Genomic DNA, 18,676 nt, shown 5'->3' on the forward strand with positions numbered 1-18,676 from the left:
CAACCCATAGGCACAGTGCTTCGGCATCTTCACTTAGCCCAAAAGTTTGTCAGGTCCTCGGCGCTTAGTTACCGTTGCTAAACTACGATTGGCCTAGGGCGGTTTTTGGGCGTGGCTTAGCGAAGGGTCAATTCACCCAAAGGCGGTGTCATGCCAAATTTGTACCGGCTGCCAAATTTGTACCGGGCGCGTCATCCATACGTAATCCACTCCAAATCTGCCTGGCAACAGATGATCGCTTCGTCCGTTGCCTGGCAACGGACGATCGCGTCGAATGACGTGAACATTCGCGAACCTTCTTTCTAGCGATCCGTTATCTGTATTGTGCTATTTCGTCCTTGACCTGCTTTAAACACTCAGTTTACTTGCTAAATTTGATTAAACAATTAAATACAATACAAATATAAAGTAAAAACAAGTGTTATCTGTAATGATATCAACATCAGTTATTAGACCGTCACACGGAGCATGCGCAGTTGGATTGGCGCGCTGCATGTTGATGTCTGTTCCAAGATACATCGTGTGTTTATTAAGGAACCCAACAAAACATTACATTATCTAGCGATCCGTTAACTGTATTATGTTATTTCCTCTTTGGCAACATGAGCGCAAATGTTTTTTGAAACCTGCCCGGCAACGGACGACGCGATCATCTGCTGCTGTCACGTTAAAATTGTACCGGGGGCGAAAATTGTACCGGCCTACGTCATCGTTTGTTTACATCCTGACAACCTGCCCGGCAACAGACGACGCGATGCAGAAAACATGTTTCCAAACGACGAAATAACATAATACAGATAGCGGATCGCTATCTGTATTATGATAGATAGCGATAACACTTGTTTTTACTTTATATTTGTATTGTGTTTAATTGTTTAATCGAAACAATAAAAAAATTTGCCCGCGAAACGGGCGATCGCGTCAAATGACAAATGTTTTGCCCGCGAAACGGGCGATCGCGTCAAATGACGTAGGAGGGTTCTTGAAACATAATACAGATAACGGATCGCTAGATAACACTTGTTTTTACTTTATTTTTGTATTGTATTGCATTAAAAAACGAATTGACATATTAATAATAAAACAACATGCATGGCTACACCATCATAAGTCAATAGGAACATTTGTTTTTTTGTGTTTACATGTGACTGCATACAAATGTGTCCACACAGACATGGTAACTAACGTATGATAGTAAGCATTATATGCCCTTAACACTAATATTCAGAAGAAAATATGTGTGGCATTCAGTCCAATGCTGAAAATATATCTGTGGCATTCAGTAGGCCAATGCTGTGGTAAAGTGTGTAAAGTATAATAATAATAATAATAATACATTTAATTTAGAGGCGCCTTTCAAAACACCCAAGGTCACCTTACAGAGCATATAGTCATCATACATATTTAAAAAAAAAAAAAAAAAAAAAAAAAAAAAAGACATTGTGGAAAAAATAAATAAATAAATAAATAAATAAATAAATAAATAAATAAACATAAGCAATAAGAAATAAATAAAACAAAAACAAGACAAAACAAAACAAAAAAACAATCAAAACAGTGATCAGTTAGACGTTGTGTGCGAGTTTGAACAGGTGAGTTTTGAGTTGTGACTTGAAGGTTGTAATGGTGTCTGACTGTTTTATGTGTGGGGGGAGGGAGTTCCAGAGCCTGGGTGCTGAACAGCTGAATGACCGGGCACCCATTGAAGTGAGTCGTGATGTGGGGATACATAGTAGTCCAGCAGAGGTTGAGCGGAGGGAGCGGGAGGGAGTGTATTCTTGGAGGAGGTCGCAGAGGTAACTGGGGGCTAGGTTGTGGAGAGCTTTGTAGGTGAGGAGTAGGGTTTTGTATTGGATGCGGTAGTGTACTGGGAGCCAGTGAAGTTGAATGAGGACAGGGGTGATGTGGTCAGATGATTTGGTGCGGGTGATGATCCGGGCGGCTGAGTTCTGAATGATCTGCAGTCTGTTGATGAGTTTGGTGGGGAGTCCGGTGAGGAGGGCGTTGCAGTAGTCTATGCGTGATGTGACAAATGAGTGAACTAGGATTTCAGTGCTGGATTGGGTCAGTGATGGGCGGAGTCTGGCGATGTTGCGGAGGTGGAAGAATGCAGTCCGGGTGATGTTGTGAATATGGGGTGCGAATGAGAGGGTGTTGTCCAGGATGACGCCGAGGCTCTTGACTTTGGAGGAGAAGGGTACTGGGAAACCATCGATAATTATGAGTGGAGCTGGGGTGTGTTGTGATTTAGTGAGGGTGGATTTGGATCCGATGAGCAGGGCCTCGGTCTTGTTTCCATTGAGTTTCAGGAAGTTCCTGCTCAACCAGCTCCGGATCTCTTCCAGGCACGTGATGAGGGAAGTGGGGGGGATGGCAGCGGTGGGTTTGGTGGAGATGTAGACCTGTGTGTCATCAGCGTAGCAGTGAAAATGGACCCCATGGTGACGGAGGAGTGTGCCCAGCGGGAGGAGGTAAGTGGTGAAGAGGAGTGGACCCAAGACTGACCCCTGGGGGACACCCAGTGAGACACCTGAACACCCAGACTTGTGGTTGCTTAGTTGAACAAATTGTTGACGGCCGGTGAGGTAGGATGTAAACCAGGAGAGTGCAGCACCAGTGATCCCAATACCAGCTAGGCGGTCCAGGAGCAGAGGGTGGGAGATGGTGTCGAATGCTGCGCTGAGATCGAGGAGGATGAGAATGGTGAGTAATCCAGAGTCGGCTGCAAGGAGGAGGTCGTTGGTGATTTTGACTAGGGCTGTTTCAGTGCTGTGTTTTGGACGGAAGCCAGATTGGAACGGTTCGTGGAGATTGTTAGTGTCGAGGTGGGACTGTAGTTGTGCGGCAACCACCCTTTCAAGTGTTTTGGAGATGAAAGGGAGATTGGAGATGGGCCGGTAATGGTTAAGGTCAGTTGGGTCAGCACCAGGTTTTTTCAGGATGGGAGTGATGGCAGCCAGCTTGAGAGTGGGGGGTACAGTACCAGTAGTGAGGGAGGAGTTAATTATGTTGGTGATCATGGGGGAGATGGACGGAAGACATGCTTTGACAAGGGAGGTGGGAAGAGGATCGAGCTGACAGGTGGTGGTTTTGGCTTTGCGGATGAGTTCTGAAACGGTCTGTTCTGTTACTAGGGTGAAGTCAGAGAGGGAGCTGATGAGAGGTTGGCCAGAGGTGATCATCCAGGGTGGGTCATCAGAGGGGGTGCGAGATGAGGCCAGTTGTTGGTGAATGGTGTTGATTTTAGAGCTGAAGAAGTCAAGGAACGCAGTGCATTGGGTGGTGGAAATGTCTGGAGGGAGAGATTTAGGAGGCTGAAGTAAGTGGCTGACTGTTGAGAAGAGGACTCTGCTGTTGCCTGTACCAGTGTTGATGAGGTTGGAGTAGTATGAGGTTTTGGCAGTAGTGAGGGCATTCTTGTAGTGATGGAGGTGGTCCGAATACATTTGGCGGTGTACAGTGAGTTGAGTCTTTTTGTAGAGTCGCTCCAGTCGACGACCAGTGGCTTTGAGCTGGCGCAGATGAGGAGTGAACCAGGGAGCAGTGTGGGTGAATGAGACTGAACGGGTTTTCAGGGGGGCCAGGGTGGTGAGGGAGGAGGAGAGGCAGTTATTGTAGTGAGTCACCAGGTCAGTCAGGGAGGAAGCTGGGGGAGGGTTGGGGTAGGAGCTGATCATGGTGGAGAGGTCTGTGGTGTTGATAAGTTTGATGTTTCTGAAGGAGATGGTCCGTTGTTCCTTGCTTTTGTGTAGTTGGGTATGAATGTCAAAAAGTACAGCTTTGTGGTCGGAGATGGGGAAATCAATGACATCAAGGTTAGTGGGAGTGATGTCAGTGCAGCAGATTAAATCCAGAATGTGACCTTTGTTATGGGTTGGGAGGTTGACATGTTGTGTGATGCCAAGACAGTCCAGAAGTGATGTGAAGTCATTAGCAAAAGTACAGGATGGGTTGTCAATGTGGATGTTGAAATCACCAAGGAGGATAACAGTGGGGGACATTGCACATACAGAAGTAAGTAGTGATGAGAATTCATTGAGGAAAACGGCGGAGGGTTTTGGCGGTCTGTAAATGGTGACAATGATAGTGGGTTTGGGGCCTGAGAGTTTTACAGCTAGACATTCAAAGGAGGAATGAAGGGGGACTGTGACAGTGGTGACTTTGATGTTATGTGTGATGTTATGTTATCACGATGGAGGAGAGCGAGGCCACCCCCCCTCCCATTAACCCGGGGTTTACTAATAAAAGAAAAACCTGGTGGGACTGCTTCATTTAGATGGGAGAAGTCATTTGGTTGTTGCCAGGTCTCAGTGAGGCAGAGAATGTCTAGGCTCTGGTCAACAATAAAGTCATTTATCAAAAGGGCCTTATTACTGAGGGATCTGGTGTTCAGCAGACAGAGTTTCAGACAAGTGAGTGGAGTGTAGCAGGTTGCTTTGAGCAGAGGGAACAGTACACTGTGATTGACGGGACTGACCGTACGGGCTGTGCGAGGAGGGGGGCGGGGCCCAGTGGACCAGAAGGAGCGGATGTTTTTGTTGCTGGTGTGAGTGTACTGAAAATTCCGTCCAGAGCCTCGGTGGATGTATTTTGGTCGTTTGAGAATGTCCTGGGGGGATGCAAGCTGAGGTGGTTGGGTCCTTGAGAAGATCCGTAGACGTAACATCTCCGTTACCGAGTAACGGAGCGGCAGAGATGCGCTCGTTACGTGAGAGTCAAACATAGCGCAATCCAGAGGAACAGGTTAAAATCCACAGGTTGTGAAGTCGGAAGAAGCCAGCGGTAGATCCAGGCGATTATGGTGAAGCCACAGAGCGAGCACGGCGGAGGCAGAGGAGTGGAGCAAGCCGGTTGTAGCTACGCTGGAGACGGGGAAGCCAATTGGACGGCGCCGGGGGTTAACAGCAGTCTAGCCGGCCAGCAGGTGTCATCCACCAACAGCTGCACGACTCCACGCACAAAACACAAAACAAAACACGCAGACGTTTAACGTTCAGAAATAAATAAATAAATAAAGAAAACTGACGCAGTTACTTAACTTAACTTTGTAGTCCGATCCGAGGTCCAGAAGGGTTTCAGACAGAAGGTGTTGAAAGTAAGCAAAAGAAAACTGATTAAAAAGTTAAAAGACTAGAAAGAAAAAGAAAATCGCGAAAAAATAATGTTCAGAATGACGTTCCGGTGAGCAGCAGCAGCAACAGCGTTCAAAAGGCAACAGCGTCCACCAACGTACGACCTCACGTATAAAACACGTAAAAATAAAGAAAACGGGCGCACTGACAATAGCGAAAAGTGACTATATATAACAAGTAAACTTAGCTAAACTACTAAAGACCAAAAAAAACGACAAAATGTTCAATGCAATCGTGAGAAATATTGGAAATACTGAATAAAAACAAGCCATACAGAGCGGCGTTAGACTCGCCAGCGTCCCCGTTACTAGGCAACTGATGTATGACCAAGTGTTTCTTTCTGTTCAATAGATAGAACTTTATCAATCCCCTGTAGGAGAAATTTGTTAATGTTTGTCCCTATAAAACAATAATGGTAAAATAATAAATACAAAACACGACGGTAACTGAGTAGGTCAAACCGTCCAATCTGAAGGCTCTACTTAACCACTCCCCCTACTCACTTCCACCAATGCGAAGCGAACAGAACTGAGTAGGGGAGGGCGTAGCCTAACTAGTTTGTGAACGAGCAAGGTACGTGTTATTACTCTGTTTTCTGGGAATAATTGACGCAAGCAGAAACCAGAAAACAAGCCGTTTTTTCGTTTTTTCGTTTTGACAAGAAAACGAAAATCTAAATTTCAGTTCGTTTATTTGTTTTTTGGTTCTTACTGAGCGAAACGAATATACCACTCAATATCTGGTTTCCGCCGGTGGGCGGGTCCTCTTATTGGCTGGCGTGCTTCATTGCCCTGTGCTCTTCATAATAAAAGTTCTTCTGTTTGATAATGTCGACAAAAATATTACTGTATTATAGACACTAGCAGACACAGAGGACAAGACCACCCACAGTCAAGACTGACATGGCTTCAAATAACAATAATAGTATTCATAATCATTTGAAAATGAGAATTCATGAAGTTATGATGACTTCAGTGCAGTTGATGTTTAGCCACAGTTAATACATGCAGAGCAGACCTGAGATCGCTGGCTGCTGATTTCCTCACAGCCTGAGAGCTATGAGGAATACAAGTGATCACAACACATTTCTGACAGCTGAAAATTGAATATTTTATATTGTATTTTATATTGTTTTCATATTATTATTTACTGATGGTGTTTACAGAATGCGAGTGCGTGTTATATTGAAAGCGAGGCTGGGTGTGCCTATGATTATAGTGGAAAAACCTTAAAAAACCTTAAAAAACAGTGAGTGAGTGAACAGTTTTTTAAGGTGCTGTACGAGCAAATCATATTGTCTACTCTGTACAGTGACAGGGAGTGTAAAGTAACCTACTTCATTCAATATCGAATAGGCCTACTGTAGCCTACACTATGTACAAATGGTTTTGCTCATGGCAGTTGTGACAGTCATTTTAACGTGTCAGCAGGCAAGCTTCACTCATTCCAGGATGCATTATGCGTTGTCCTATAGCCAACCCAGTCTCACCAATATGCGTACAGATCGCACGGTTTGACACTTTCAAAATGCTTGCAGTACATACGCCAAATGACCATTTCGCGTGCATATGATACGCAAAACCCAGCATTAACTACTGTGGAGGGCGGATACGTCCATTTCGCGTGCATATGATACGCAAAACCCAGCATTAACTGAATGGGAAATGCAATATTTTAGGACAGATTCACCATTAAACGTGTTTCTAATGACATTTCTAGCGAGAAATGTACTTTTCCCTTGAATAATCTTCAGTCAGTGAATGTGTATGATCTTTATTAATCTTTATTATCTGAATGGGAAATGCAATATTTTAGGACCGATTCACCGTTAAACGTGTTTCCAATAACATTTCTAGCGAGAAATATTATTTTTAATTTCATAATCTTCAGTCAGTGATTGTGTCTGATCTTTAGTTTTATAGTTATTAGGAAGATTTTATCGGCTCGCTCGCATGTTTCAACAACGTCAGGTTGTTAGGGACGCTGCTTTCGCTAAACTAGCAACTCACGTGTTTCCTGCGTTTGTGTTATTAAACCATTACTTTATGTAACTTTTAATGATATCATCTTGTTAGAAACACGTATATCTGAGAGCCAACCCAGTCGCAAAAAGCATACGTTGACAGTGTACGTTTTCGTGAACACTGGATTACGTCGCATTTCAACATAAAATAGCGTGTTATACACACACACACACACACACACACACACACACACACACACACACACACACACACACACACACACACACACACACACACACACACACACACACACTGCTAAATAAATAAATAAATACTAAGGCAGAATAAAGAATAAATTAATTCATTATCATTCAACTTCAACATGTGTTATTACAGTATAGTGGTGGAGGGATGACGTATGTTGGCCAACCCGGAAGTGAGCGTCGCCCTGGGTTCCCTTGACAAAAAGCCAACGGGTTTTTCCATTTGATTTTGGATTATTGCAGAAAAATTAGCATCTTTGAAGCACCTCCTCAAAAACTGAAAATACATCTAGTGTACACTAGATGTACAACCCTACTTTTTTATTTAGCTGTGTGTGTGTGTGTGTGTGTGTGTGTGTGTGTGTGTGTGTGTGTGTGTGTGTGTGTGTGTGTGTGTGTGTGTGTGTGTGTGTGTGTGTGTGTGTGTGTGTGTGTGTGTGTATAGTTAAATTGCCCCTTGCCCCCTCAGACCCTCAAACCCTCACACCTAGCCATGTGTTGGAACCAGGATGTAAATTTAGCCTTTGCAACCTGTTTTTGTGTTTATTGATCTTAATATTCTCTCTCTCTCTCTTCAGGAAATAGCAGTATATGCAGTAACAAATGCCTAACACTCAGACATTATGTTTTTCAGGTTGCTAAGCCCTTCTGTCTATTCAACATGCGTTTTGTGTATCAAAACAGGAGTGCAATAGACACGGGTTGTGTCATGCACATTGATTAGGGAACCAGGATGGTTCAAATAGACACGGGGTTCAACTGCTAAAATAATATGTTTAATTAATAAATGGTTTTAACCGGTGCACAAGGCGGGAGTTAGCTCAACTGCTGTAGTTCAATTACAATAACATTTGTTTCAACCGATAACTTCTGAATTTTTCTTTTAGGTTCGGTTTTTTGTTTAGTTTGTAGAATATCACCATATATGTAATACCCAGATGTGCATAATTGTTGTAAGTTTGAAAGACTCTTTATTCTAACTATTTTAGACGGTTTTGATTGACCTAGCTGAAGGTTCACCAGGTGTCAAGACGTAGGATTGTGGCACTTCCTGGGAGCCTCCGGGCCACACGTTAATCGACTAATCGTTCCTGCAGTGTTCTGAGGTGGTAACGGTGGGGCTCATGGGGAGGCCCCGGGAGAGTTGTCATTCGCGGGCTCACACGGGGAGAAATCGGGTAGGTCGGTAAGTCAGAAGGTTGAATTAATGTATCGATTTGATGTTGACCAACAAAAAACTAGATAATTATAATAATAAATACTGTTCATGTAATGGTATAGTTAGGTCTGGGACCTGCGTAGCTAAAAAAAACTGTTTTGGAAATAGTAATGAACGTGTCCGGGACATGTATAGCTATAAAATAAGTCACTTTGCTAAGACATATTCACGTTTGATGTGGTATGCAGAAAGTGGCGATTTAATAAGGCGTATTCACGTTTGATGTGGTATGCGATGTACATAGGAGTGAATCAAAGTGTGGACAACATCAAATGCGAGCAATAGGTAGAATGAATGAAGATTAGGTAATCCAATATACATAGTTAGTGTAGGACAAACGGGTAGTATGATGAAGGTAACTGTTATTATGAGATACGGTTAACACAGAAGTGATATTGAACATGCAAATTTTAACATTGTTATTTCCCTTTTACATCTTTTTGGTTATAGCAACTTGGTTAAACTACGGCGTGGTTAGCTTTGGTTGTCATTCAATGCGCATGGCTGAAGCAATGCGCAAGGAGGGATGTAGTGTGAAATTAAACCAAAGTAGATACTGTAAAACAATTAAAATTAGAATTCATGGAAATATGTTTTTGAACAACTAACTGCTGTACATGAGTTTGTATTTCTGCAATAGAAACAAAAGTTCCAGAACCAGATGCAGACACACCCGGAGCCTACAAACTACCACCGCCGAGCAAGGACTAACAGTCACATGAGGAGATCAAATTTTGATGTTGATGCAGGATTTGAATCGCTCCGGATGGGTTGGTGGCCAGGGCGCTGGTATGATTACAATCCCTCAGGTTAGAATTGGCAGAGAACTCCGGCATTAATGACCCTTTCACAGGATGGATGGAGATATATGTTTGGGAGGTGGAAAGGCAGAATCCAGTAAGTGCCCGTCGCGGGAATAAATGCAGAGACCGTGTTAATTGTCACCGGCTGCCGTTGTATTCCCTGCGCACGAGGGCTACTGCATCTGCTGATCACCACAGCAGTGGGCGCTACAGAAGTGCCAAGTGCCATTCAGGCTTACATTACCTGAGGGGCCCGACCCTATCCAGCTGTAATATGTAGAATAGTCAACACCTATACTATTCTAGTAGAATCGACTGTATTTAAGATAATCAATATCCCGGATTTACTTGAATAACACATTTTAAAACAACCATACCAGACTATGTTTGTTATTGTGTAATGTTGCTTGGTTGCGAGTGCAACCCGTTATTTCTGAATCGCTGCATTGATAATGGTACTGTTGATCTTCCTTTAAGCCGGTTGATTTACAGGCCACCTGTTACTGACACGACGACGACGGAGAACCTGTTTGGAGGCTCCCATGATGTAGGAGTAACCTCTCCGAGTTGAGCCCTTGACAAGGAGGGACGAGTCTTGGGTTCATGAATTACAGGCCAGACGGCGACAGAAAAAACAATGACTACAATAATAACAAGCCCAAAACCACCCACATGAATCGGCGCACCAATACACGAAGATCCCCTGAACCCCCCAAATCCATGCCCAAACCACCCACATGAACCGGCGGACCAATACACGAAGATCACCTGAACCCCCCAAATCCATGTTAGCTTATCAATCATTTTGAAATTTTAAAATTGTATTATGACTACCAATTTTTACTTTACTTTTGCACATGATGAAAATTGTATGGCCTTGTAGCACATAACCAAAAGTATTAGCTCAGGATTTCTATGAATAGTTTTGTTTGTGTGCTGTTTGGACATGTGATTGTATGATAACAAGATTTATGTTCATTGTTGTATTGTTAAATAATGACCTGTATTCCCAATGAGACCCACAAGGTGAATGACGTCTCAGTATTATGAGCGCATTGTGGTTTTTTCCTCTATTCAAGAGTTTTCCACACGTGTTGATGATTGATCCTAATTTGACTATGTTTTCGGTGTGGTAAATGGTGTTTATGATTTAAAATATTATTGTATGGTCATCTAAGATGACCAAGGAGGGATTGTTACGTGTTTTAAGAATCTAAGCTACCCACACATAGACCAAAATGAAGCAGGACCAAACATATAAGCCGTAAATACCATACATAGCCACAAGGGGAGCAATACCTTATTGGAGGCTGCTCCAGCCACAGATAGCAGCACTTTTATATATACGAAGAAGCCGAAGCCATTACGGCACCCCGGCCACGCCCACTAGGCCACGCCCACTTGACGGTCTCTTACCTGTGCACCCAGTGTGAAGAGACCAGAGATTAATAACGACACGCGCGAAGGGTCACGGGCCTCTGCCCGTGGCCCATAGCCCAGAGATTTGCAGCGACACCCGCGAAGGGTCACGGGCCTCTGCCCGTGGCCCATAGTAGCCAGAGTTATTATCTCTCACACGTGTTCCACTCTTTAGCTACAATTCCCTCCGTATAGCTTCACTTACCATACCGAAACATGCCGACGACTTTATAATAAATGAAGTGAGTTTAAAGCAAACCGGGATTGGACAACTTTCTTCGAGAAAATGCAACAATTCGTACTAGTGTTCTGATATTATGTCCAGAGAGACACCTCTGCGTACCACTAAGTTGCACAGTTACACCCACACACACGCCCTCACACACATTTACACACAGACACACTGACTTAAACACGCACACACACACACACCTACTCAAACTACTCACACAAACACATGCATAGACTCACAAACTAGATAAACACATGCACACACACACACACACGTACACACACACACACACACACATGCACTCCACACATGCAGCCACACACAGACAACCAGCCCCCCCCCCCCCCCTCCCTCCACTCTCCCACATCACCAAGACATACTTCAAAATGATACAAGCAGCTTTCCACCAAGCAGTCACCCCCCACGCCGTCACCACCAACCCCCCCCCATCAGGGACGGTCAGACAGGGGAACAGATGAGCAGGATCCATTAAACCTGCTTGGCCCCCCCCATACCGTCCACAGGGTGGAGCAGAACACGGACGACTGGCTGAAGCAGAACCTTATTCTACCACAGCCCCCCACCACACTTTAACCCCCTCCTCCAACAGGCTCCCCCTTTGAGGGGGGGGGGGGGCTTTTGGTGTGGCTGCGAGGTGGGCCCCCCCCGGTACAGACCCCGGTTCAGGCCCACCCCCCTCCCTCAGACACACACACTGCTCACTACTGCCCCCCCTGTCCCCTCTCAACACCCCCAGCCCCCCCTTCCATAGTCCCCCACCCGCCCCTCGCCCCCCCACCCCAGGCCCACTGCCTCACTTTAAGCGGTTTTCTAGCGTTAATATGAGTCCCCCTAGCCGGCCTGTGGACCCCCAGTAGCTAGGAATGGAGTTAGGGGTGGGAAGAGCTCCTCAGGGGACCCCCCCTGTCTGGGTCTTTGTCCCCTGCCCCCCCTGCTCTCACCTTAACCCCCCCCCCCCCCGTCTCACCTTAACCCGCCCGCGGCCTCCACTGTGGACCCCCACCACCTCCCTAACCCTAACCCTAACCAGCTTCCCTCCTCTACGCCTCCCCTTAACCGGCTCCCCTCCCACCCTGGAGGGGCCGACTTAGGGTCCGCCCCCGTCCACAGGCCGGCTGAGGGGGGGCCCCCACTAGTAGGGCCTGGATCCCTGAGTCAGGGGGTCTTCCTGAGGGGACCCCTGACATCAGGAGCGGAGACGATCGGGGGGGGGGGGGGGGGCAGCCACACACACACATCGTACCCCTCATCAGCACATTGACACAACACATCACACACACTCCACACTGAAACACGCATTCACACGCGCACAACACAACAACCCCACACTCCAACCCCACACTATCAGCCTACAGGAAAAACCGGACCCTCCAGGAAGTCCTGGTGGGGGCCGCTTCCCCACAGATATCAGAAGCCCCCCCCCCCTCCACACCAAAGCCCCTCTCAGCAGCTGGCGGTCGTCTGGAACCAGCACGCCTCCACCTCCAGCCCTATTACACAAAACCTCACCATGCAGGACGAAAACATCATCTACGCCGTCACATGCTGCGAATGCCACATCATATATGACAGCGAAACAAGCACACGATACTCACCCGACTTAAACAGCACTTATATACTATACACATAGGCACACTCAACACTCACATCGTCCAACACTTCCAAACTCACCCCATTACCTCACTATTCATCACCGGGCTGGAGATGAAGGCGTGCTGGTCGGACACACAGAGGAAGGCGGCGGAGCATAGGTGGAGAGCCAAGCTTAAGACCCTCCCCCCTTGGGCCTGAACATCAGGGAGTGGGGGCCGCACTGGGACGCTGCTGGTGGCGCTGGCGGGTCCTGGGACTCCTCCTTAGGGGTTCCCAGCATGTTGTCGGGTCGACTGCATTTAATATCTTGCACGTTTTTATCCTTACTGTTGCTTCCTTCACATCATGATCTATTGAGGCCTTCCACCTCTTTCACTCTTCCTTTTATTCTGTTGGAGGCTTCTTTTATGTTAAAGGATGGTATGAATGTGTGAATGGCTTCACTATGCCTTATTTATCTTTATTTCATGTACCCATTTATTTATTTATTTACTCAGTTTTATCTATTTTGCACATTATCTGCCAGCACTTATTTGTTTTTAATACTTCTTGCATGATGTTGCTATGTTTTTGTATTTTTATGTCTGTGCATTTTTTTAATTAAAAGGTATCCTGCATTTTTTACCCATGAGTTCTTCTGAGATTGCAGTGTGTTCCTTTTTATTCCCATATTTTGTATTAATGCGCATGATTTACTGTTTATGAGAGGATGTGAATGGATGTAAGTCGGATTGGTTCCCTGAAGGACCGAGCTGTGTGCGTACTTTGCTATGAAATCGTTGTCTGTAGCCCTTCTCTGATCTCCGATGGAGGATACATGAAGGAGGCTGAGCAGTTCAGAGGTTATCTTTAATGGATTACCAAACAGAGCCACCCTCATCTCCGGATTAAAGACGTGTCTTCCAGGACTGTAGAAAGACGCATGACTGATATGGATGAAAACGTACGACACCAGTAGACTCTTGTTCAGAGGAGCCGAACCGTTCAGACAGGTTTACCTCCATAGGTGACGGCATTTTAACTATCTTCACATTGCTATCATCGGAATGATAATAATTTATAATATAATAATGTAATTATTATATTTCATAATAATATATTTATCCTCCTACACATTCACAGAGCGAAGATTATAGAAGTAAATTACAAATTCCTCGCTAAAAATGTTTACATAAACACTTCTAATGGCGTAACTAATTAAATTATTAGTAAATTATATTTTCCACCCAGAAAAAAAAGTATGCAATAAAAAGTATGTCCGCCATTTTTACAGCAAAAAATTCTAATAACTGTCCAATAGGAAAGATGCTCCCAGCCTCTATTAGAGCCGTAGTCGGGTTAAAACAGGAGTGAATGGGCTGCTGGAGCACCCGCTCTGAACGCCAAACATCGACTGACATGGCATTACATTGTAGTGAATTGAACCCCCTCTCCGTTTGCAGAATACTCAGAAGGGCACTTTTACCGTCAGTGACAGACGCTAAGGTGCCCTTGACAACAGTTGGAATTTGAAGTGAGACTGTGTTGGTTATCCCGGAGTGTCTGACAGTTTATCCCCGAGTGTCTGACAGTTTATTATTATTGTTATTGTGTGTGTGTATAAGTGACATATTTGTTAGCATTGTTTTTTTGGAATAATTATGCAACAGACTAACGATGTCAGTGATGATATGATACACTGATCGTTTTAAACAGCCCTTATGGAACGTGACCACATCTTTACTTTCTGTCTCCAGAGAGAGAGACCCGAGTCTCCAAGCAGTCAAGTCTCAAGTAGGTCAAGTCCAGTCTCCCAGCAGGGAATCTGAGTCCAGTCTCCCAGCAGGGAGTCTGAGTCCAGTCTCACAGCAGGGAGTCTGAGTCCAGTCTCCCAGCAGGGAGCCAGAGTCCAGTCTCACAGCAGGGAGTCTGAGTCCAGTCTCACAGCAGGGAGTCAGAGTCCAGTCTCACAGCAGGGAGTCAGAGTCCAGTCTCACAGCAGGGAGTCAGAGTCCAGTCTCACAGCAGGGAGTCTGAGTCCAGTCTCACAGCAGGGAGTCAGAGTCCAGTCTCACAGCAGGGAGTCTGAGTCCAGTCTCACAGCAGGGAGTCAGAGTCCAGTCTCACAGCAGGGAGTCTGAGTCCAGTCTCACAGCAGGGAGTCAGAGTCCAGTCTCACAGCAGGGAGTCAGAGTCCAGTCTCACAGCAGGGAGTCAGAGTCCAGTCTCACAGGTCAAGTCAAGCCTCCAGCCTCGAGCTCTGCTTTCACTAATATTATTTCATATTCAAATTGATTTTTTGTTAATTTAGCAATTAGAATGTTATTTTATCCATAGAATGTGAACTATTTTAATCTTGTTTCAAACTGGACAGTCCCTGTGTCTCTTTAATAACCTGCTCAGGGTTGTTGGCCGAATTCTGCTCTGTTGACAAGTGATTGATGAGGACGCATCGACTCTGTGGGCAGCTATGGGATTAACACATTATTACCCAGCATACATTTGGAGGCGATACGCCTGCGTCTGTATGTTTCAACGTTAATTGTTAGTGGGAAAATAAAACAACTATTAATTCAACGCAAAGTTCACCGTACAAAAATTCTTTATTTATTTAATTGTTTGGTTGCAATCTCATTCTCCCCCTAAAACAGCTGCTTAATAACATCTGTGATGTATTTGTAAGTGTACATCGGTTACTTTATAAACCAACGGTAGATTACATAGAGAATTATCCACCCGCAACAGCAAAAGCTGCATAATAACATCAGTAAATATCAGTAACAGTACATTCAGTTACTTTATACACCAACTGTAGATTATAAAGCATCATCTCAAACAGCAACATTTATACATAATACTGTACACCAGTTGTAGGCCCATCCTGCCCCGCCTTCCTCTGCTCTCACCTCCTCCACTAGAGGTCAGTCACGGCCTGTGAATGCAGAGTGACAGTAGGAGGGGTTATCTCCTCTGAGCCATAAAGTGGGAGGGGTAATCTCCTCTGAGCCATAGCTGCTTATGTTACAATGGGGCGTCTTTATGAGATCTTATTTTGTGGTATTGTTGTCGCTAATGAACGCTTTAAATTTGCATATCATTGCGGCTCTGGCCAAGGCGACTCTTGACCAATAGTCTATGAATGGAGTTTGTTGATTTTTTCAAAGTCATTAGTACTGATATCAAAGAAATCCCGTGGTCATCTGAAAGAGAAAGTGACTCTTTCCTCCGCGTGGGTTGAGACGAGAAGACGCGGGCTGGATATCGGTTTACTAGACTGAACATTTATCAATTACTGCTGAAGTCTAATGTGACAGGATATATACACACTGTAGGTCCTCTTGTACCAGGAAACTATGTTGTCTGTCTGTCTGTCTGTCTGTCTGTCTGTCTGTCTGTCTGTCTGTCTGTCTGTCTGTCTGTCTGTCTGTCTGTCTGTCTGTGAGAGAGAGAGAGGGAGAGAGGGAGGAGAGAGAGAAGGGGAGAGAGGGAGAGAGAGAGAGAAGGGGAGAGTGCGTGTGTGTGCTGTAGTTATGTTTGTTTTGTGCCACAGGAGTCAGGAGACAAGATGGAGGCAATTTACAATACAGTTCATTACACGCAACACAACATTGTAAAATAATCTTGTGTATTTAAAATATGACTATTAATCTATTACTGTGATGAAGTACTGTTAAAACATGACTATTAATCTATTACTGTGATGAAGTTCCGTTAACATATGGCTGTTAATCTATTACTGAGATGGATTATTGTTAAAGTATTACTATTACTGTGATGAAGTAGGCTGCTGATAATATATAACTTTTAACATACGACTCTGAATAAGTATTGTAAAGTGGTAAAGTACTGACTGTGGTCAGAGGTTGGGCCTCAGGAGCCGGATTCTGCCCCTCAGTGTTCGCAGAGGAGCTGTCAGAAGAACCTGGGATGTAGCAGAATGGGAGGAGGTGAGGTCATGAGCTAGATGTATCTAGATCTATAGAGCTGTATAGTCCAGTGAGCTAGATGTATCTAGATCTATAGAGCTGTATAGTCCACTGAGCTAGATGTATCTAGATCTATAGAGCTGTATAGTCCAGTGAGCTAGATGTATCTAGATGTTTCCAGATCTACAGAGCTGTATAGTCCAATGAGCTTGACAAGTCACCAAGGTCTCTGTATTGGTAGTAGCATTAATCATAAGAGCAGAACTGCAATAAAACATATTTTACTCACCAACTGATTTGTGACGCTTGTCTGAATCTAAGGATCCATAGAAATGATTAGTGTTGTATCAGTGGTGAATATCCTCATGTTATTATACTTTCATATTCTTAATGCCACAACATCTCTGTGGACATTGGAGAAGGTTCCTCATTCAGAGGTGGAGAGGTTTCTACCACCAGACCACCAGTGTATGAAGACAACCAATCAGATTCTAGGAAGGGGACAGGAAGTAAGAGCAGATGGAGATCAGGTGTTTGTCCTCCTGGAGAGTTTGATCCACTCACCGTTCCTCTTCTGGTACACAAAGACTCCCACAGCAGCAGCAACAACAACAGCAGCAACAGCGACACCAACGAGGATGAAAACAAGGAGGTGACTCTTGCCTTAAAGGTAAATCAATAAAATAAAATCAGGTGTGTAATAATAGATGTTATTACAGCCCCTCCCCCGTCCATCCCTCCATCATTGAACCCCATGTCTACGGCAGTGGCGGCTGCTGGTCTTTTAAAGAGGGGAAGCTAATTTTTGGCCTACATCAAAATAGTTGTCAATTTATTTATACCTCAATTCGGCCCTCCGTTCCTTTTCAAGAAAATGGTCTGTGACCCTAATGGAAGCAATTTCGCCAAGCAAATACCAAGAAATGTGTTGCAGTTTGTCATGAGACTTCACTTGCAAAATCCGCGATGGGACTGTCACTGAACTCAGATAGTGAAGTGACTGTGTATATCTCAAAATAGCTGTCAATCAAAAAGTGATTCAGACTTTCGACTGATCCTCCAATCATAACGCGGAAGCCCAGCGTCCAGGCTAGCCCAGGCCATCCCACTGCTCCATCCACCCCCAGAGACGCTGAGCGTCCGGGGGCGGGACAAATCTGGGCATTTATCCAATGACCGTCGAGTTTCGAGGCAATGAAAAAAACTGTTCCATGCAGTCTCATTGAAGTGAATGGACGCTCGGCTTCTACGGTCTAATGCATTGACATTACGGGAATGTATGAGAAGTTAACAAAATCGAGTCAGTCTTGGATAAGATTCTTATCGAACTTGTCTTCGACATGAACGTATTTTAACGAATTTGTAGTCAATGAAATGTTAACACAACAATACATATTTGACAATTTAATGTTCGAAATTTTAGGGGAAGCTGAGCTTCCCTTGCAGTCTTAGAGAAATCGCCACTGGTCTACGGTCACGTGATGCTACACAACGTCAGTGTAACTATTCCTCTAAAATGTGTTCTGGAGCTCAGGGTCACTCAGGGACTGATCTGAGCCTAGCCCTATTCATGGAACTCATTTACCCACAATCCACCACCTCAATCCCCTCCAACACCAGTCTTACCCCCGTTGGTCCTGATGAGGGCGGGGTCCAGGGGGGTGGAGATGTCCTCGATGCCTTTCAGCTGGACCACACACTCGTACCTCCCCCAGTCCTCCTGTGAACTTCATGGTTTTCAAATCTTTTAAAGGGAAAAATAGGGTACCTGAAATAAATAACCTATTTTTATTCATGAGTTTCTAGCCCCTCTACCGTCTCAGCTACTCTTCACTGTCTATGCTCAGTGTAACAGTGATCATACAGCGCGGTTCGGTCCTGCACACGCCCGGACTCCCGTTACATCAGCTATCGTCATGATCTCTATAGTAACGAGGATAAACATAACCCAAGTTCACGGGTTAACAGTTCAATAACCAACACAATGAAACATGGCGGATAGCAAGAAAAAGTGCAGACAGTAAAATGTCAATTGCATAAATGATGGATTTATTCCTTCAGAGATCAACAGTAGTTTACCTATGTGCCTGCTCTGAGATCACGTTTTCTCTAATGAGGCCATGAA

General features: G+C 44.8%; 1 long non-coding RNA gene across 1 annotated transcript; it reads right to left on the reverse strand.

Annotated features, from left to right (window-relative positions):
• Positions 1–14,831: 14,831 nt before the first annotated feature.
• On the reverse strand, positions 14,832–18,270 carry LOC130387593 (uncharacterized). Its single transcript, XR_008896332.1, has 5 exons — positions 18,178–18,270; positions 17,116–17,214; positions 16,841–16,867; positions 16,477–16,547; positions 14,832–15,557 (listed from the first exon to the last, which is right to left on the reverse strand). It is a non-coding gene; the product is annotated as an uncharacterized LOC130387593 (long non-coding RNA).
• Positions 18,271–18,676: the final 406 nt, after the last annotated feature.

This window comes from Gadus chalcogrammus, chromosome 8 (assembly GCF_026213295.1).
Source record: "Gadus chalcogrammus isolate NIFS_2021 chromosome 8, NIFS_Gcha_1.0, whole genome shotgun sequence".
Classification (NCBI taxonomy): domain Eukaryota; kingdom Metazoa; phylum Chordata; class Actinopteri; order Gadiformes; family Gadidae; genus Gadus; species Gadus chalcogrammus.